Consider the following 21591-nt stretch of genomic DNA (forward strand, 5'->3'; position numbering starts at 1 on the left):
TCCTGTGTCCAGTATAGGATTTAGTATAAACACAACAAAATATTATTTCTTCTTCTTGCCTTTGCCAGTAAACTAACAAGCTCCTGGAGAAAAAAGACTGCTTCAATTTTTAATTTGCAGGCCTACTACTTGGCATAATGTCTTGTACATAGTAGGTCCTTAAAAAGTGGGTCAGATTGAATCTAGGTGTTTTATCTCTTCTACCTAGTGTCTTTTGGGTGTTAACTTGAACAAAGGAAAATCAGGATGTTGGACCTGAAAAAAATCCCAAAACTAGCCCCATAATTATTCATGTTATTGTTTCCTTATTAAAAAAATATTTCTGGATCCAGTACTCTAGATTTCAACAACAGGAAATCCTTCCTCATATCCTAGTTAACTGATTAGTTGAAGAATTAAAATTCAAAGAAGACACCAAAAATGTCTTAGACTAGTAATTTCAAACTCAAATACAAACAGGATCCACCGAGCTGCACATGAGGATCCCTGCAAACTGCACATTGACTTATTAAACTACATATTACAATTTTTTTATTTTGTTAAATATTTCCCAATTTCACTTTAACCTGGTTCTCACTTGGGAATATTGCAGGCAGTGTGTTTGGCAACTCTGCCATAGACCTCCACTTGCTCCTTAAACTAAAAAATTAAATAGAAGAAAAGCTGTGACTAAAAAGCTTATTTTTAAAGACAAAAAGTAGAAATGATTTGGTGGTTATGCAATTTTTCTGTTTCTCTCCCATTCCTTTGAACTATGGAGAATGAACTGAGAGTTGTCTAAACTCTGAACTAAACATGGTCATCCGATCTGGACATGGAGAGAATGGATGGATGGTAGGGTATGTGTTGGCTGGTATGATCCCAATTATACAATTTAGCCCTGTGAAACACATTAGGGGAAAAGATCATTAGCTTAATGAGCAGCACAGATTTGGGGCTTGGTAAGCAAGCAATGCATCTTTCCATTATGCATGGTTCTCAGCAAGTTTATTATTTTTGGTCACCAAGGTGACCTGGTGTCTTCCCTTACCAGATCGCTCAGCAAACCCAGAAAGTAACACCCCCCTCTCATTTTCTCGCCCCCAGAATCCCCAAAGGCAAAGCACAGAAAGGGATCTGTTTGGCGCCTAGCCCGTGTTCTTTGTAAACTTAGCATAGGGAGAGTGAGAAGGGAGGAGTGGGATCAAAGTTGGCACCAAGTGGTGGACAGGAAACCCCCTTGTGGGACACACTTGGCTCCCAATGAGAAAAATCAATAGTCTTTCAGCATCCTTCTCCTCTCTGAGAGCATTTCCAGCAGATGGGGGAGGAGCAAACGGGGCCCTTCACAGGACAGGTCTCCCAAAATTGACACACTTTTCTGTCGATATCTCCCGGCTGTCTCTCACTGACCATACATAGTAGGGGCCTGGTGAAGGCCTGGGACAGCCCAGGCCTGTAAGCCTAGCTGCCTCTTTATTTGGCCTGTCTAAAAATAGCAATGGGGAGAGTAGGGGAGAGCAAGGGGGAGAAAGGGGGGCAGACTCAGGGCTCTGCAGGACTAGTAGTCAATGAGCTGAGAGAAGCGATTGAACTCCCAGCACTCCCTGTTCGGCTGTCCGCAGCTGACAGTCTATTTTTTCCCATGGTTGACTAAATATGGTCAGGGAGGGAATGGCATGAGAAGGAGCCACTTGGCTGGGACTGCATGTTTCAGATGCTTAGCTGGGTATATAAGCACTAGAAAGGTGAACTTGGTTTCTGATCAGAGGTTTCCCCTAAACCCCCCAATCCTCCCTCTTCCTACTAGGAAGCATCCCCCTCCTCCCCTCCCCCCCATTTGTGTGTGAGCATGCGGGCAGGCGATACTCTTTTGTTTCAACCTGACCTCTACCTTATGGTGACCCTATCTTGGGGGGGGGGAAGGAGGAGAGAAGACGGGGTGGGGGGAAGAAAGGGGAGAGGATGAGGGGAGACTTCTGCAGACACAGCCCTTATACATCAAGGTGTGCGGTAATCCCAGCACGCAAGGTTGCTTCTTCTTAACTCCTGCTTTCCGCTCCTTCTGTCTGCTCTCTTTCCTCCCTTCTGCTTTCTCCCTCTCCCTCTCTCCCCCTTGTTCACTCTCCTCTCTCCCCCTTGTTCTCTCTCTCTCTCTCTCTCTCTCTCTCTCTCTCTCTCTCTCTCTCTCTCTCTCTCTCTCTCTCTCTCTCTCTCTCTCTCTCTCAGTTGTAAGCTTTAAAGACCTCCCTCCCTTTGCTAAGTCTGCGCTGCAGCAGGAGGGCTGAGTGGTGGTGGTGTCTGGTGGGAGGGGAGGGGGAGCGGAGGGGATACAGAGGTGCATGTGGGGGAAGGGACTGTGCGTGTTAGGGGAAGAGACTAGGATTTGTTAGCCTGTTCTTCTTTCGTGTGTGTATGTTTTCCCCCTCTCTCCAAGTGAGGACTAATGCCATCCCTGGGCCTGCTCTCTTTCCCTCCCTGCATTAGAGGTTGCCTATAGGAGGAAGCCGATGGCTGCAGCATCCAGCGCATTATTACCTTGCGATGCCATGACCCTCCTCCATGCATCCCTAACTCTTTAAAGCTGATTCAGCTAGCGCTCTGGAGGCTCCCCTGCTGCAACAGAATCTCCTCACTGGTATGTCTTTCTCTCTCTTTCCTCTAATGGCACCGGCTTGGCTCCGTTCTTTTTTCTCCTTTCTTTCTTTTTCTTTCTTTCCCTTTTTCTCTTCCTTCCTTCCTTTCTTTTCCTCTTCCTTTCTTTCTTCCCCCCCCCCCTTTTTTTTTATAACACTTACCAGTTCAGGCAGGACTTAAGGCTTCCAGCAAAGTTGCCCGGGATTGGGGAGGGGGACGGGGTTTGGAATTGTGTGTGTGTGTGTGTGTGTGTGTGTGTGTGTGTGTGTGTGTGTGTGTGTGTATGTGTGTGTGTGTGTGCTTATGTGCTTCACTGCATCGGGGCAGCATGTGTGTGTGTGTGTGCGTGTGTGTGTCTTCCCATGGAGTAGGTTAGGAGTTTTCTCTTCGGCGTGCGGTATCCTCTGCATTTTAAAAACTGCAGAGCCAGCAATAGCTCGAATGCTTTAAACTCAAATGTAAGAACTTTGACACACAATCATTTTGTAAGGCTGCTGGCGGTCTGTGTTCCCTGGTTTAGAAGTGCAGGCTAGTGACAGCTGGAGGGATGTTTGGGGTTGTCATAGTGGGGGTGATGGGGGGCGGTCAGGGGAGAGGATGATTAACGGGCTCCGAGCTCTGTCAATTCCACCCAGTGCTAGAACAGGAACGTGGTTCGAACTTAAGAGCCCAACTTGCAACATTCCTGGTACTGCGGTCCTTAACCATTGCAATGCCGCTGAGCAGAAAGATTGGTAACCAATGAGAGACTGCCTAGAGCGGCCCCATCAGATCTGGAAGAAGGGCTCACGGCTTGACTTTAAAGAATGGTAAAGGCAAGGAATACCCCGCTGCAAAGGGGTTATGCCTTTTTCTGTAGATTGAAGTGGGCCTCCGTCTCCTAAATCCACCTTTTCTGTGACAGCCTCGATTCCCTAAGCATCAAGTATGAAAAGCTCATGTATTGTGGGGTGTAGGTTTTCAATGTGCTGGTGTATGTACAAATATACTCCTGTAGGGAGATGTTGCATGGGACCACATGCAAACACATGAGTGTTCACACACACACACACACACACACACACACACTCCTCAGAACCAGATAGGTTGGATTTATATAGGGATATAGGCGTTGACTTAGCATGACTCCCACATGCACAGAATGTAGTATATTTTTCAGTGAGTATTTATAGGCTAAGCAGCCTTGTGCAATTTAAAGGACATTGTAACTCTTGGGTTTATTGGTCCTTTGGATTACAGGCTAGGAGACCACTCGGCATGCCTTTTATTTCAGGAGGTAAAACTTTGTTTAAAAAAAAAAAACAACCTACAAAACTAGGTTTAGTTTGAAAATGAACAAAAGATTCATGTAGACATCTTTCTGAAACTTGTTTTCCCCCTATGGATTAGGGGATATTCTCCTGCTTAGTCCGATCCCTCCAAAGTTTCAGCTGTCCTGGGGACATTTGTAACTAATCCTTGTCAATATGGAGGTCAGGAGTTGAGGGCACAGGAGAAATTTAGAGCTGGGAAAACATCTGCTCACTACTATTTCTCACACTTACTTACTTGACTGGTTTGCCTTCTCCACCCTCTTTGGCTCTGGGTTGTCTTCTCTGCCCTCCTTTGCCCCTCTGTTCTTGCCTACTTCTCATTTGTCAGCAACACTGAGCATTTAGAATTCTTTCTCACCTAGACTTCAGCTCACATTATCATGCAAGGGTCTCTGCTAAATCATTGGAGATGCAGAAGGAAAAGTTGGGTAACAGGAACATGCGGTTTAAGTTGCCCTTTTTTATCCTTGACTGGATGAAAATGATAAATAACTGTGCCTAAATGTAAATGGGGCAGCAGGTCTTTTCTCTGTTCCATCCTGCCAAATGGCATTTTCCTTTTTAAATGGGAGGTACAAGCGCCTTTCAGAGCCATAATCCATTCGCTCATCTCCTTCTTGTGTGAAACTCTGACCTAGTCATCTTAGATCATCCCCAGTTACTTGAAAGGTCCACCCTGTTCATTTCACACACCAGTGGAAAGACTTTACAGGAACCACTCTATGGTTTGTTATATTGAGATATTTGTTTTTTACTGGAGAAGGGTAGTGGTGTTTTTTTAAAAGCCTTCTTGAGTAATTAGTTCCTCACTGGAGGTGATAATGGTGAGAAAGATGTATTTGCTATATAAGGATCCTAGAGGGGTGTGTGTGAGTGTGTGTGTGTGTGTGTGTGTGCAATATATGTATGTTTCATATAGATATGTGTGTGTATATATATATATATATATATATATACATATACATATAAACAGTGCAGGAGAAGAGTGGTTATTATACACACTAGATAGAGTAATTCTAGTGGAGTGACAATTAGGTTAGTTTCCTTGACCTTCAAAACATTTCTAATTCCCTTATTGAATTTTCCTCTAATTAAAGCTAAGGAAGCCCAACTGCATTGGATTCTTGCTTTTGTCCAGTTATTTTCAGAGTATAGTCTCCAAATTTCTGACCCAATCCCTGTTCCTAATAAACTTTCTTCCCTCCCTTACTGAACTGCAGTCATACTTTTTGTTGTTAAGTGATTCTTTGGAATCACCTTCCTCTCCCCACCCTTTTGTGACTGCCTCCCCCCAAAGAGCTAATATGACTTCATACAACGAACAGAGAAGGTGATAACTATTTAAATCCCTTTGGGTTTTAGTGTTATCACACACTTCACAGTTTCCTTCTTTATTCTAGTCAATAAACTCCTAGATACCAAATTTACTTGGGGTCTGGTTACTTTCTGGCTTGGTCAGGAACTAAGCTTGGGAATGGGAGTGAAACCTCACCCAGATCTCTTTTAGATGCTTGCCCTTTCTCATTTTATTTTTTACTTGGTTTTGCCAGAGTTTATATATGATGATGGAGAATGGGGGCAATATTTCCTCCTTTGCTCACAGAGAAATTTCAAAATGCAGGAGAAAACCCACCAATATAATTAAGTATTCCAAAGTGCTTAGTTTACCACTTGCTAAGTTTACTTAAACCCTCTTTAAAGGGTTCATTAGAAGACTGTGAGAAACGGTAAAATTCATTAACACTAAGGCAGCCATTCTGCATTTGTCTGTAAATTGGTATTGATCTGGAGGGCTCGAGCTGGGGTAGTAGGCAAATGGAGCAGGTGAGTGGACAGTCCGAGCATACTATTACAGCAATGCTGAATGAGCAGGAAGCGCCCCAAATGACCTCTTGGTTTGCTGGGCGCCTAAATCCTGTCCATAATAGTCTTCTATTCAGTGTGATCATCATTTTCAGTGGGGCACTGGGGCTACATTGTTAGAAGAGCTTTAGAGATCAGAGGGGTTAGGAGGCAATGAGTGAAAAAGGGCAAAGCGTGAGGGATGGTGAAGGAGAGAGAGAGAGGGAGGGGAGGAGGAGGAGAAGAAGGAGGAGAAGGAAGAAGAAGAGGGGGAGGAGAAAGAGGAAAAAAGAGGAGGGAGGGAGGGAGGGAGGGAGGGAGAGAGAGAAAGAGAGAGAGAGAGAGAGAGAGAGAGAGAGAGAGAGAGAGAGAGAGAGAGAGAGAGAGAGAGGCTGGGGGAGGGAGAGAGAAGGGAGGTGCAGAGAGAAGAAAGGCACAGATGGGTGGGTGCACACAAGCACACACGAGTGCTTGAGGAGTAACTCCTTGACTTCTACTCTGGCCTAAGCTCACATATCCAGATTTCCAGTTATCCCTATGAACCTTCGATTTGACAATTTGTCAGGTAAACCGCAACCATTCTCAACTGCTACAGAGTTCAACTGGATGGCTTTTTCCCAACACTGAAAGAAAGTCAAGACATTCTCTTTCTGGGGCTCTTCTCTTTGGGAGGCAGAAGAAATTCTGGATTTACTAGGTAAGAGCTTCTATTTAAAATATCTAGTTGCCTTTTTAATACCCTCTCCCTCCTCAGTCCCAGTTAATTGCTGAATGAATCCTTTGTCTTTAACAGAAGAGTCTTCTAACCTCAGTATGAGGAGGCAGCTTGGTGTTGTTATCTAAGTTGTAAACTGGACATTTGAATTCCAGATGGACAAGCGCTAAGCTTGCAGGAAAGGGGAAAGGACCGGTCTTTATTTATTCTCTTTTTTCTAACTCCTCGTCTGAGAAGTAGAAAGAATTGTAATTTTCTAGAGTTGCTGAATCTTTTCTTTTAAACCGGTATTTCTGAATCCTTCTAATTGTTAATGTGGGCGTGAGAGTAGGGTGGGGTAAGCATGGAGAGGGTGTGTTATGGTCTATGTACATTTTGTATATATATTCTGTGTGGTTAAAAGTTTCAGTATGAAATGCATGTACTTTTCAGGGGGAGTAAGAGGTTTTGTCATGTTTCTCACCCTATTTATGTGAAAATTAGTTATGAAAGGGATAAACTGCTGGATTTCTCATACTTTTGTCAAAGGCAACACCTTCCTATTTCTCATGACTATGTATGTATATTAGGACACAGAGACATACAGACATAAGAAAAAAAGAAAGTAAAAGAATTACGGTGGTTTATTGGAGATACATAATAGAAAAGGGGTGTGTGTGTGTGTGTGTGTGTGTGTGTGTGTGTGTGTAGCAGGTTTTGAGGAAGATGTCATGAAAATGGGGCAGTAACTCAGCATCATTAACCCACGCCACCACTAAGTACACATGGGGTTTGAATTCCAAAGCAGTACTATGTTCCTCTTCAAACATATAAATGCGCATATTGAAAACTACCTGCTTGAGAAACATACTACTTTATATGCCCATATGAACGTGCTAAGCTATGGAATGTAAAGAAGTATGTATTTCCGGTAGGGCATCTCTCTCATGGGAGCAGGGTGACCTGTGTTCAAGGGAGAAAGAGACAGACAGATTTTGTTTTTGGAATGCCTGACATGGCAGACTGACTGGGAAGTCAATTGATGATGGTGTTCCAGTGGCTGTATTGTTCTGTCACTTTGCCTGTGTCAGCAGGTGGAAATGCTCATCAGGACATTAAATATTCAACGTGCTGACTGCGGCAGGCGCTTGGAAAGGCAACACCAGAAGAAAGCCCGTTGTCCGCTTCTGGTGTGTGCAGGGGCTCAGGTCAAGTGATAGATCTGGGGGGCTTGCAGGTTCCTGTGCTCTTCTTCCCTATTCCCTCCTACCCTTTTGCCTATAGAAGTCTTAGCAGAATGGGGTGATTTCTTCAATCAGTGGGAGAAATGTAGAATGTAGAGTCAAAAAGAAAAGGGAATAAAGTGGGGAGAAAAGGGGAGAGAGAGGAAGAGAGAGAGAGAGAGAGAGAGACTTTCAAAACCCAGAGCAATGTATACTTGTGTCTTTCACTCTTAACATTTTCAGACATGATCACTTTTCACCCTGGCAAAGACACAAACACAAATGAGTTGTGCCGCTTAATGTCACACTTACCATATACTAGAAGGAAGTGATTAGGGAACCTAACAGCCACAACCTCCAGAGTTTCTAAGACTCAATCACAGTCTAGCTGTGTACCAATCACTGTACAAATCATTGCTTTTTTAAAAGCTTCGTCATTTTTCACTTTTATTTTTTTATATACCCTATAGGAACACTATTAGGGAATACTCAAGACAGCTCAGAAGAATCTTAGCCATACACAGGAGCCTGAACTCCAGTATTCTGAGACTTTTTTAGGCAGATTATTCTAAATCTAGAGCTTCTAAAATGATTTTCTCTCTACATTTCCCCAGATTAAACTGAGGTTGATTTTTTCTCCATCAACAAAGTATGGTGAGCCTTGCTCTCGTTGGAATTAGTTTGGATTAGTTGATGTGAAATCTAAAGTAATGTTCCGCACTTGGTGTGAAGGAGCCATCCTCAAATATTGCCTGACTGTCTCAGCATATATTGAGAAAGGAGAGAGAGACAAAGACAGACAGACAGACAGACAGACAGACAGAGACAGAGAAAGGGAAGGAGAGATAGAGTCCAGTCCACCTGGAACAAGTTAAAAAATCAAGAGATCTCAATCACCAGGCACAAAGATGGATTTCATGTTCATTCATAAGAGAATTTTATACTATGGGTAGCACAATACTGCTTCTGAGCTGATTTGACCCAAGAGATAAGCCCAAACTCAGGATCTAGATTTTTGCCCCTTTTTCACTCAGTGGTCAGTTATTCCCTCTGTTCAAGTATGAGAATCTTAACTGAGAGAGAGAATTCCTGAAAGAGATAGAAAGAAAGGATCTTGCCAAGACAATGTTCTCTGGGAAGAAATGAGCTGAGTTTCAGAAGGATTTTGCAGTATCTCAACTGAACATGGGAGAATTCCTGTCATTTCTTATGACCCCCAAGGTATTGCTTTTGCAGATCCTGGCTCCTCTAGGAAAATTATATACTCAAGTATGCTGGGCAGAATGAGCTGTTAGCAGAGTAGGAAAGGGTCAGTTTTTTCAGCTTGGGGAATATTTGTCTGGCAATCATTAAGATTTTTAAAATTTTCATATCATGAGATCTTTCCTCTTTGACATGTCTAGCCTCTGGAACTTGCAACAGGTGTTATCAGCCCTGTTTAGAATTGGGAACTTTCAACCAAATCCTGACTCCTATGTATGGAAATAGGTGAAGAGGGAGAAAGAATATCAGGGGGTTAGCCCTCTTCGCTTCCTGTCCCTGGTGTGGGACTCAGCTATATTGTCCCAATAGTTAAGTCCTAGGCTTAGGAACACATTAAAAAGTACCATGAGTCCAGTCCAGTCTGACTCAAAATGCCTGATATGGCAGCCATGGGGCCCATCACATATCGCTCATAGTATGTCTTGTATATTACATCATAGATCACAGCACATATATATATTTATATATATTCATATATCATATAGCTTACAGATGCCTTATATGTCTTACCTTTTCTAGCTTGCCTTATATAACATGTTATATCACATGCAGCATAAGTTGTATTTCATATGTCCCTTTCTATATGTCTTGTTCTATATATAGGTATAAATATAACTATATGCAAGTATTTTTATCTCATACCAACTAGGCGAAACTTAATAGGGAGAGAAGGCTTTTTGGGCCCTCCATAGGCAAAGGAGAGTTTGCATCTGATGGGTATTTGTCCCAGGAAATGGCATTTCTGTCCCCATTAGGGTAAAACTCCGGCCACAGCAAGTAGAAATAGCAAGGCCACAGAAACAGGAGGCCACAGAAATTTGCTAACCGACCACAGAAATGCCGCAGCCTCCTCACTTCGATAAGTCCCAGTTTTACATTAAAGTTTTATTGCAGGATGTGGTGTTTAAATAAAAGCATTAGTGTTTTGAAATTAGGTTTGACTGAGCAGTAAAACCAGAGAGTTCACAGGGATAGTCACTGCCTTCTTTTTGTTATAAATCACCTCTATTCTCTTGATCTGCTGAATTAAAAATGAGAACAATCCTTACCCTTCTCGATATAAAATTAAATTTCCTTTTCTTAACATTTTTCCCCACTTCCCGCTCCCACCTTAAGCCTTTGACTGCTCACCACTACTCCAGCTTTGGAATTGGGGCTGATTTACAATAGGTATCTACAGTCCTAATGCAATTTTTATCTCTCTCTCTCTTCCCATCTCTCTCGCTTTCTACCTTTGGCATTCCAAGGTATGTGAATCAAATGGCATGGTTAATGGTAAGAAGTAACTAAGCTTGGATCTTTTCTGATGTAAGTGTTTTTTACAATACTGGCTGGGCCGTTGGGCACCCTCTTTGTGACATTTTACTAGTTTAACATTTTAATGTAGAGGAAGAGAGAGGCTAGTAAGATGGGGACCTGTGTTGATTGGTTTGGATTTTGTGAGAAGGGGATTCAGCCAAGATAACACACCTGAGAGACTGTGACTTAGTGAGAAAGCATTATATTTAAACTTAGAAGACTTGATTTCAAAGCATGAATCCGCCTGCTTGACCCTGAAAGGCTGTTATCTTTCTATACAAAATCATAGGTTAAGGGTGGATTGGATGATCTTCATGGTCTCCTCTAACTCCAAATCTTATAAGTGCAGGGTGACTTCTGGAGGGGAAGTAGAAACACACCTCAAGGATTTCTATCTGTTATTTTGCTTCACCAGAATGCTTTTAAGAAGGAACAGAGAAGATTGTGCACCAGAGCACTTGAAATATTTTTTAAGCCCAGCCTCGTTCTCAGGGTGAGACTAAAAATAAACTTATTCAAGTAAAGTCTTTCCACCAGTGATCAGTGTGATGTTGCTTCATGTAAGATTTCCCCTTAGCTTTCATTGGGTTGTTTGTATAGAAGGCAACCCTGGAAAAGCAGGCAGTAGTTTTTATTCCAAGTTCTTTGGAGCATGTCCAAGCTGGTTCTAGAGAAACCTGAGGGCACAAGATGTGTCAGTATTGCTGTTGAGACCATTGGAGGGTTTAGTCACTATCAGCCAAACGGCCAACTGATGGCACTTAAGTTCTAGGGGTAGAAAGAGTAGCTTTGAGAATTGCAGAACTCGTAAATTCAGCGGACCAAATTAGTTAAATTTTTTCTATTCTATGGCTCACAAAATCTAGTCGTTCTCAAAATGAATTTTCTGCATGTGAGGGAAACCAGTACCGTGTCAAGAATGGGGAGAGAGAGAGAGAGAGAGAGAGAGAGAGAGAGAGAGAGAGAGAGAGAGAGAGAGAGAGAGAGAGAGAGAGATCATTTGTAAAAGGGACATCAGTCCCATTATTTTGTTTGTTTGTTTATGTTGATGACGAGTTATTTTTTATTTTCCCTCAGCCAGGTGGCCAAATAAATTTCACTACCTCCTTCTAAAGAAGGGGCTGTTTGCAATTCCAGTTTAATAGTGCATTCATCAAGAGCAATAAAGCATTTTATTGCACAAGTATTTCAAAGCGTGTGCTGCCCCTGGTAAAAGCATTAGTAAAGGGGGGCATCAGCAATCTCATTTAAAACTGTCGACCCAACGTGAAAAATGTTGCGTTGAAGAATAAACTGCTATTAAGCATGATTAGATTGACCTGCAGGACAGATATTTTAGCTGCTGCAGCATGAGTCAATCACAGTGAGCATCGCTTGAATTGCAAATTTTTTTAAATGCCCTAAATTAAAAAAAAAAAAAAATGGAGGAACCTAAGACTGTTTGGGACCCAGGAGTGACTTTGGGGGAGATACTTACAAAGTAGATTCAGACGACTAAAGATGGTCGGACTAAAAGAGTAGGGGTTGGGGGTTAGGGGTTGGGGGATGGTTTCTTAATTGCCGCCACCTTAGCATAAATGAAAACTATGTTCCTCAGACCAACCAATCAAAAAAAGAATTGTGCTGAGTCAGCCTTTGGACTGTGCACGTCCGATTGCAGAAAGGGACTCAGCACTGCAGTGCAGCATCTCTGCTTGCCTTTGACACCAGCCTGGCAGGGCATTGCTCCCCGTGTGTTTCCTAGGGCTGCCTGAGGCCTAGAAAGAGAGAAGCCCTCAGAAAAGGGAGGCTGGGGAGGAAAGACAAACAGAGCTTTCTTCCAGGAACATCCTTGCTTGCCTTGTCCCTTGTGCTCAGTCAGCGATGGGAAACTCCCGCTCTCTGGATGAATTGGCCAAGGCCAAGGGGATGGCTGTGAAAATGAAGGGTGTGGGAAAAGAGAAGGAGGAGGAGGAGGGGTGAGTGACTGAGAGAACTTCATGCTCCCAGCGTCCAGCCTCCACCAGCACTTTCATTGAGTCTTTTTTGCTGTGCTTTGATCTGCCAGGGGGTTTTTTGGTGACTTTCCATCCTAGGAGTTCCAGGGCTAGAGGTCATGAGGTTGAAGTGAGGTGTCCATCCACCGACTCTCTTGGATTGAACTCTGGACGTCCCCAAGGCTACATGCAGACCATCACTGACAAGGGACTAGTCATGACAAATTAGGCCAAAAAAAAAGAAAAGTATTTCTCATGTGTCATTCTTATGTGCAAGGCTACCATCTTCCCGATTCCAGACCTTCATTGGGAATATTCAATCCGAGGCGCAAAGCTTGCGGATTTATCTTTTGTGATATTTACAGCGGGGCACCCAGGCTTGGTGGAACGCACTCCTTCAGGATGAGTCCAGGAGGACCTGGTGTAGATGGTAGACCTGAGCCGCTATCTCCCGGAGAGGGCTTCTCTGACTCCCCCTCAGTCTCGCTCCAGACTTTTAAGGACAGACTACCACTTGTTGGGAGAAATGACAAACCAAAGCAGACCTGGGCGGAGCTGGGGAGCTGTGGGGAGAGCTCCCATTTGGTGCATTGTCCACTCCTGCAGTGCGGGGACGTGGAGGGCAGCGTGAGGTGAGGTGATTGCCGCGGCAGCGGTGCTTCAAGGGCGAGCAAGGTAAAGGTGTGTGCTCTCTGGGAAAAGCCCAAGTGCCCCCATCCAAAGTTAACTAGAAGAAGCAGCCACGTCCATGCACTCTGTAAAGCGATTTTTCCCTTTGAGTGTTTGCTCCCTGGCTTCTTTAAATATCTCTATCTCCTTGGCACATGTAAAACAGAGCTTGACTTTGGGAGGAAATTCAGTCTATACATAACTTTTCAGGATTGCTGATACTGCGCTAGACTGTAATTGGTTTGGGTCTTGCAAGTTGGTTGCTTTAATCTTCCAGGATTGCCATGAGTGTTTGTCAATAAGAACCACATAGGTGAAGTGCACATGGTAGGGAGAAGTGATCTGATGAGCACAGTTGCTTAGGCTATCTGAACAAGGGATGTGATTCAAGGAAGGTTATGGCTGATTGGGAAGACAGGGGCTAAATTCCAGAGGCTCATCCCACCAGAGATTCCTCAGTCTCTTTATATACTTATTTTTAAAAAATAAGAGGAAAACAGATACCGGGATTCAAAAAAGTAGGAGCTGTGTTCTAGGTCCTTCAGGCAAGAACTCAGATGAGAAAGTTTGCTGTTTTGTAGACTTGTACCCAAGCTACAAGCCAAATTGTTTTCAAACTCAACTGGCCTGGTTGTTCATTGAGTTGAGCCTGTTTCCTTGAAGTTTCCCAGAATCCAGCCCTGTGAGCTTCTTTGCTTTAAAGTGTGAAAGCCACACCCTGGTGCAAGTTGTCTTATGAGTGTGCTTGGGACAGCATGTACGTGTGTGTGTGAGAGAAGAGATAGTCTCAGACAGCTGTAGGGACTGGGAGAGACATCAATCATGTGCTTTTGGTGGGGGGAAGTTGGGGGGGAAGGTCAGCAGAACTGAGTGCTCACTAGCAGGAGGGCCCAGTACTGAGATAGGGCTGGCTTGTCCCCTGAATAAGGACTAGGTCCTCAAGGTCAACACGCTTTTCCTGCCTCCCCATTCCCCATCTCCTCACCCCGTTACAGGGGTCACGGGTTTGGCTCGCCATGCCCACATATGGCTAGTGTCAGAGAGCTTGCCACCTTTCCAGGGCCAAGAGGACCGCAGGACCGCCGATATAAATAGCTGTCCTGACTACCCAAACCTGAGTCAGATGACACAGAGGACAGGGAAATTGTGTTGTGTCTAAGGCAGACGTGCCACGAGATTGGATCTGTGAACCTGGAACTTAATGGGTAGAATCTAGGTGAGCTTTCTCTGTTCTTCCCCTGGTTGCTTCTTCTACTCCCTTCCTCGCCAAGCCTTCACTCAAACCTTGTTCAGACATAGGGGACGACTCTAAGCAGGCATCTGGTGCCCTTCTAACAAAGTCCTTCTCAAGGGCAGGGCACATAGCCAGCGTTGGCCATTAGGGTTTGGGCTACCAGTTTCCTCTAGGATTTCTGTCCTTGGGCTCTATCTGTCTTTTGAAGGAGTCTCAAAATGGCAAGGCTCATACCAAATTGGACAATGCTGGGGGCTTAGAGAGGGAACAGTATATGTATAATCTGCCAAACTTAGCTGCTATAACAACGCTATGATAGAGCTGACCTGGAGCTAGAAAGCCTGAGTTCAACCTCTGGCCCTCATAATTCCTAATTGTGTGAACTTGGAAAAATTACCTCATTTTTCTAAGTCTCCTTTGTGAAATTAGAAGTCTTAAATACACACACACACACACACACACACACACACACGTGTGTGTGTGTGTATATATGTGTGTATATATATGTATATATATATATATATATAAAATACACACATATACAAAATATAACATACACACAAAAATAGTTATGCATGTGCTTTGTGGGCATAAAGGCAGCTGCACCTCAGACACTTACTAGCTGTGTGACCCTGGGCGAGTAACTTAACTCCTGTTTGCCTTAATCTACAGAAATAGAAAACCATTTTGAGTATCTTTGGCAAGAAAACTTCATGGACAGTATTGACATCATATGTTCCATGGGATCATGAAGAGTTGTGCACAATTGTATACACACATATGGCATATATGTATTGCACATATAATATATATCCTTTGTGTATGTATCTATACACACGTATACTACTTTGCCTTGTGAGGAAAGTACCTTGTACACTTTAAAAATGTTAAAGAAATTTGAGCTGATGATGACGAGGATGTTTTCACTTTTTCCTGAGCCTGTCTACTCAGCATCTTCTTCTCTCTCTTGAACTCCATTCTCATCTTGTCATGATACTTTCATCCATTCAAGAGTTTGATATTCATGGACTAATTTACTCCTGTACCATCCGAAGTCTCTCCTGAGGGATGCAAAAAGACCTCTCTTTATCTCTCTAGGCCTCCTACTCATCTTCTTTTTCATCAAAATGATTCCTCTTAGAACTCTGTCTCTCAGAACGGCTTCCAAGGATAGATTAATTCATACTTAAGCACTAATAATCAAAAAAGCATTTCAGTGGATAAAATACTGGCTCTGGGGTCAGGAAGTCTTCAGTTTAAATCTGGCCTTAGATGTACATGAGCAGTGAGAAGTTGGTCATATCACTTAACTTCCATTTTCTTGTCTATAAAGATGCTATAGAAATGTTAGCAATTATTGCTACCCTTTATAGAAATATTTGCATCTGAACAGTATAAAAACTTAATCCAGGAAATGGAGTTCTACCGGTAGAACATCAGGCAAGGAAACTGAGGGGGGTTTCAAAGGCAGGAAGAGGTTCTAAGTGCCTTTCAAATCTTAGGGAGGACATCTATTTCACCTATGCGCAAGACTGGCCTGAGTATCAGCAATATCTTTTAATCAGTGCTTTGATTCTTACAAAACAATGATAAATATGGAGGCCTGGTTTGCCCTAGGATTAATGAACAAAAATCCATTACGTTATTTAAAAACATACACATAAATAAACCTATTGATCAGCTCTGTTGGTTTTAGTTGTGAATTAATTTATGTAACACTGGATCCCAGTGAAAGCTGTTCTGTGAATAGCTATAATTTGTGCTAATTTATCTTATTCCTATGATCATAGCTTACATAGCTACAGTTCTTTAAGATTTACAAAATGCTTTCCTTCACAACATTTAGAGGCAAGTAGTAGGAGACAAGTATTGCTTCCCCCATTTTATAAAGGAGAAAACTGACTTGCTCAAGTTCACAAAGATAGTGATGTCAGAGTGGAATTTGAAATTGGTTTCCTCCTAACCTAAGACCCATGAACTTTTTTTCTTGTAAACATGGTTGCCTCTTACTTCTGAAGTAACTATTTCAGTGACAAAACTTCAGGAATTATGAATCTTAGCCTTCCTCTGTAGGATATGGCCAATAGAAAGGATCATGGGATTTAGAACTGGAAGAGACTTTAGAGACCACTTAGCCACTGACTTTTATTTTTTGGTTAAGATCTAGGCTCAGATAAAAACAAACCATCTACTAATACCTCCATAAACAAGCATAAAATAAAACCTGCTTGATCCGCATTCACAGGGGACTTTTTTCAGGTCTCTGAAGAGGAGGGGGACAACAGCCAGGGCATCCTTTAGGTTAGAAATGGCATTTTCTTATCTCAGAATGTATGTCATTAATTTAATCCACTAGGTTCCATACTCCCCTTTTTTTCTTCAGGGGCACAGAACTCTTAGATGCACTTATAAGCTGAACATCTTTCTTTCCTTAAATGAAAGCAGCTTTACTGTTGTCCGTATCTTTGAAGTAATAAGACACAAAAATCTATTTTGCCATTTTTGCAAAGAACAGCAAAACTGGCCTCTACCACCTCCCTCCTCCCTGTCCTCCACACTCATTTGGTCTATTTGAAGCCGAATTTATTTCTAGGAAGGGCCCCATCAATTTGCTTTGCTCTTTTGTTGACAAGTTTATTAAAAACCCAGGCAACTCCGTATTAAACTTTTATCAGTGTTGAGAAATAATACATTCTTTGAATAGACAGAAAAGTTATGGATTGAGTCTGAGCCTTTCTTGTTTAGGGTTTGGCTGAGTCAGCAGGACAAAGAGAAGCCACTCCGATTTGGGGGTGGCTTTCTCTTTTCCCTTCTCCATTTGAGGTCTTTGAGGTTAAGGAACAGAAATAACAGTGGCTCCCAATAAAGATTATATCTTTTAAGGAGCTACAATGGGGGGAAATATGACATATCTAAAACCATAGTTTTTTAGTTTTCTATAATAATCAAAAGTCAATAGCTATGATTCTTTGTTATTGGTTTTAATAATTAACTTAAATCTGGGATTAAAAATTAATTTTATAGTTATTGAGTGTTAATTGGTGAAATAGTGCCACAAAATGTAACACTGGGTCATTTGTGTTTAAATTTTTAAAAGTATCATAGTAGAAAAATTGAAAAGGAAATGAAATATCCTTTGTTTTACATGACTTTTTTTAAAGCCATGTTTTGTTATAAAGGAAGTTTGACCTATAGTGGATTTAGAATAGGTGAGTGTAAAGAAGAATTCTCAAGAAATTCTCTCAAGATCATTGCCTTACTAGGAGTCTGGGGCCTGGATAGCACCCAGGGTCCCTCAAGAAAACATAGGTCTAGGCAAACTTGAGCTCAGCTCTGAATCACCCTGGTTGGTAGAAATCTAAATTACAATAATTAGAAATGACTGAAAAGTGTCCCAAATAGGGTGAGAAATAAGTAATAGATTTAGATCTGGAAGGGATCTATTAGGTCATTTAAATTTATACTTTCCTTATTTTATGGATAAGGAAACTGAGGCACGGAGGTTAAGTAACTTCCTAAGCTCATAGCTGATAAATATCTTAGATGAGGTTTGAATTAAGGTCCTTCTGATTCTGTCTCCAGCACTTTATCTACTATATCATGGCATTAAGAATTATAATGGGAAAAGTCTGTTTTCTTTTTAAATCATTTGTGATTTAGAAGACTGTGATAAAGGTAGAAAGATTAAAAGAATTACTCAGAGAAGAATGCTAAATGGAGACTTTTAAAACTAAGTATATTCAGTTAAAAAATCCATTAAATCTAAATTCTCCTTTTAGTGCTAGAGATAAAAAAATGATAAATATTAAACAGTTCCTGACCTCAAGTACCATACAGTCTAAGATAGGGAATATAATTTACATGTTGTTTAATCCTGTCCAACTCTTTGTAACCTTATTTCAGGGGGGTTTCTTGGCAGAGATTACTAGAGTGGTTTGCCATTTCCTTCTCCAGCTCATTTAACAGATGAGGAAACTGAGGCAATTAGGGTTATGTGACTTGCCCAGAGTGTTATAACTAGTGATTGATACCAGATTTAAATTCCAGTCTTCCTGACTCTAGATTTGGTGCTACATCTACTGCATCAAGTAGCTGCTGTTAAGTGTAGCTAAAGGCAAAGGTAAAGAAGAAATCCCAAGAACAGCTCTAAGAAAATCTGAGGACAGAGAATCCTTATTCATCTAGGCATAGAAAACTCACATAAGATTGTTGCTGTTTTTTAAAATAAGTTAATTTAATCATTTTTTAAAAGACTGGATGTCCCTATCTTACCTGGGATAGAATTGTAGGAACTACTCACAAACCCAATCCCTCACTGGTTAGCCCAGAAGTTTGATCTGCCCTACTTCTAGGATGGCTGATTCACTTCTACTTTGGAAAACTCCTACTTCCAGTGTTTAGTGATATTAATGCTGAATTTGGTGTGATCAGCTTAGCCCACTGCAAGTCAGAACTCCCTGCCTTTGCCTCCATAGTAGTTGAGATGACAGGTATGTACCTTCATGACCAGGCAGAGAAGGTTTTATAAAGGATTTGCTACCTGAGCTGGGTTTTGAGGGCAGAGATAGCTCATGGAATCAGATTTAGCACTTGGAGGAACCTTAGAGACTTTCAAGTCCAATTGTTTCATTTTACAAAAGAAGATGGGGGTCAGAAAGATTAAATAATTTGCCCACGAAGGTACAATTAACAAGAGACTTATGTCACTAGACAGAGGTGATGAAGTACACTTTAGGCATGAGGAGCAGTCAATACAAATGCATACAGGCTGCAGAAGGCAAGACAAACATGTGGAAAAACTAGTATGGGGTACCTGGAATGTAGAAAATGCTCAAGAAAATAATGTAAAAAGGAAGGTTGGAGACTGATTCTACTAGGAGATTTAAATTTTAGAATAAAGAGTCTTTATTTTTATTTTTAAAAGTATAAATTTGAATGACATTTAAGATTTTAAGCTGAGAAAATGATATAACTATATAAATATATATATATATATATATATATATATATATATATATATATATATATATGCATTTGAAAATATATAAAGGGGCCAAGTATGGTGGATGTATACCTGCAAAACCCTGCTACAGGGGAGACTGAAGCTGGTGGAACTCTTAACCACAAGAGTTCAGAGCAGCAATGAGCTAAGCTGATTGGGTGACTACACTAAGTCTAACATTAGCAGAAATGCCTAAGAAAGGGTGAATCAGCCCAGCTTATAGAATAAGTCAAGTTCTTGTGTTAATTATTAATATATCAGGATCAAATGTATATAGCCCTGGGTCTTGCAACATAGGAAGAGTCTTATTGGGAATTGGCTGATTACATGTTTCTCATAAGAAAAAAAAAGTAAAAATAAACCAGAAACATGAGCAGGAATAGAATATGAGCTGGATGACCTGGTTCATATTCATATTGCAGTAAGATATTAATTCACTAATTTTCTGACCATCAAGGTAACAGAACTCTGAGGTGGGTGACCAAGGCTGGTTGAGGAATTTCTGTCCCTGGAAATCTTCAGATAAGGAATTGACAACCATTTTTCCTGGAGAGTTTAGATATTTTCCTAACCAAAAACAGGAGGCTAAGCCCAATCAGTTATCTTTGAAAGCGTTTTCTTCCTTGAGATCAAAATGAATTTAGGAGACAAGCAGCGCAAGGCCTAAAAGAGTTACTGTTTTTTCTTTTAATTTTCAAAAATTAATAAGTATTTTTGTCTCTCCACATTCACTAAAAAAAAATCTTTGAAACAAATTTCCACATTCAATAACGTGTGTCTCAGTCTACATATTTAATCCATCACCTCTCTATCAGAGGTTGGATAGCATTCTTGATCATTAGTTCTCAGGAACCATAGTTATATTACAATGCTTCTTCTTAAGAGAACATATCGTTTAACAGCAAAAACAGCAATAATAAAAACAATGGCTAGAATTTATACAGAATTTAAAGCTTAAAAAAAACTTTAGAAATACCATTTTATCCTTACAACAATCCTGGGAGGTAGGCACTATTATTATCCTTATTTTACAAATGAATGAATTGAGGCAGATGGAAATTAATTGCCCAAAGTCACAGTTAGTAAGTGTCTGAGGCTACATGTGAAATTCTGCATGCAAAACAGCTTCTTTGGTCTATGGTCACCACCATAGCAGGTGCTCTGAATTTTGCTATATAAAGAAATCTTGCATCCTTGGGCAAGGGGCACAAAAGGTGTCCTTGAATCAACTTTTTCAGGCAAATTCAGTTTAATTGAGTGTAGTAGGAGAGACCATAAATCTTCTCACACACACACACACACACACACACACACACACACACACACACAGGCACACACATATATTCAGAGGATGAAGAGAGAACTCAGAGACATATTGTTATACTGAGGAGATAGAGATTCAGGAACTGTATAGACTAGTTTCTGTGGGTAATTTTGAGGGAGGTTAATATTGGGGAGGGAACAAACCCTAAAAAAGAAGGAGCTCTCATTGCCATCTAGATACCTTATTTTCACTAAATATAATTAATTTCCTATTTTAACTAAATATTCTCTCCATCTACCAGTGACTAGCTTGTGAAGAACAAGAATGTTTGTTACCACAAGATTAGCTATTAAGGGAGCACCTGTCTATACTGATGCAATTTCAGACTCTCCAAATACTGAAGTAAATGACTCTGAATACAAATACTTATTAGAGTTCTAGGAAAGAGTGACATTTCAAATCACAGCTCTATAGAAACTTAGGTAAATCAGTTCAAATTTTTGGACCTCAGTTTCCTTGTCTATAAAAATGACAGGGTTGTTTTAGATGATCCTTAATACCCCTTCAGTTTCAAAGTATATTATCTTATGTTTTTCTTTAAGTCCCTTGGGGTTTGAATTCTGTTATTAACATCTCATTTATGAATTAGGGGCGGCCACTGAGGGCAGTATAAAGAAGGATATTGTATTGGATAAGAAAGACATTTCAAATGGAAAAATCTCTCCCCATAGCAGAGAGCAATCCAATCAGGTATGAAAAAAAAAATAGTTTCCAAAATGAATTCTGCTTTCTGTGAATGATTATTTGTGATTGGTCTAGTGGAAGCTCTTTGCATTGACCTTTCTATTTTTAACATCCAACATCCCATCATGTGCCATCATCTAATGTGAGAAGAGAGAAGGGGGAACACCGGATAGTATAGTTAATGTCTAGAGCACTAGATTTGAAGTTACAACATAAGAGTTTGAATTTCATTTTCAATACTTACTAGCTTAGGCGAATCTTTTAATATTTCTAAGCCTCAATTTCCTTATATAAAAAAATGAGGTAACAGGACTCTATGACTTCTTGGATACTTTCCAGTTCCAAATTGAGCATCTTGTGATTCACCATGGCCCACTAGCAATATGCTGTATGTTGTTCAGTTGAATCTGACTCTTTGTGATCCCATTTGGGAAAGATAATAGAGCAGTTTG

At 41.1% G+C, this 21591-nt stretch overlaps 1 long non-coding RNA gene across 1 annotated transcript in view; it reads left to right on the top strand.

Moving 5' to 3' along the window:
- The first annotated feature begins 1735 nt into the window (after window positions 1–1735).
- Window positions 1736–21591, top strand: part of LOC141555703 (uncharacterized) — a 29548-nt gene continuing 9692 nt past the window's right edge. The window contains exons 1-3 of the long non-coding RNA XR_012486299.1: window positions 1736–2010; window positions 2467–2617; window positions 6337–6468. This is a non-coding gene — a long non-coding RNA (uncharacterized LOC141555703). The remainder of the gene's footprint in view (window positions 2011–2466; window positions 2618–6336; window positions 6469–21591) is intronic.

The sequence above is a fragment of the Sminthopsis crassicaudata genome, chromosome 2 (genome assembly GCF_048593235.1).
Source record: "Sminthopsis crassicaudata isolate SCR6 chromosome 2, ASM4859323v1, whole genome shotgun sequence".
Taxonomy (NCBI): Eukaryota; Metazoa; Chordata; class Mammalia; order Dasyuromorphia; family Dasyuridae; genus Sminthopsis; species Sminthopsis crassicaudata.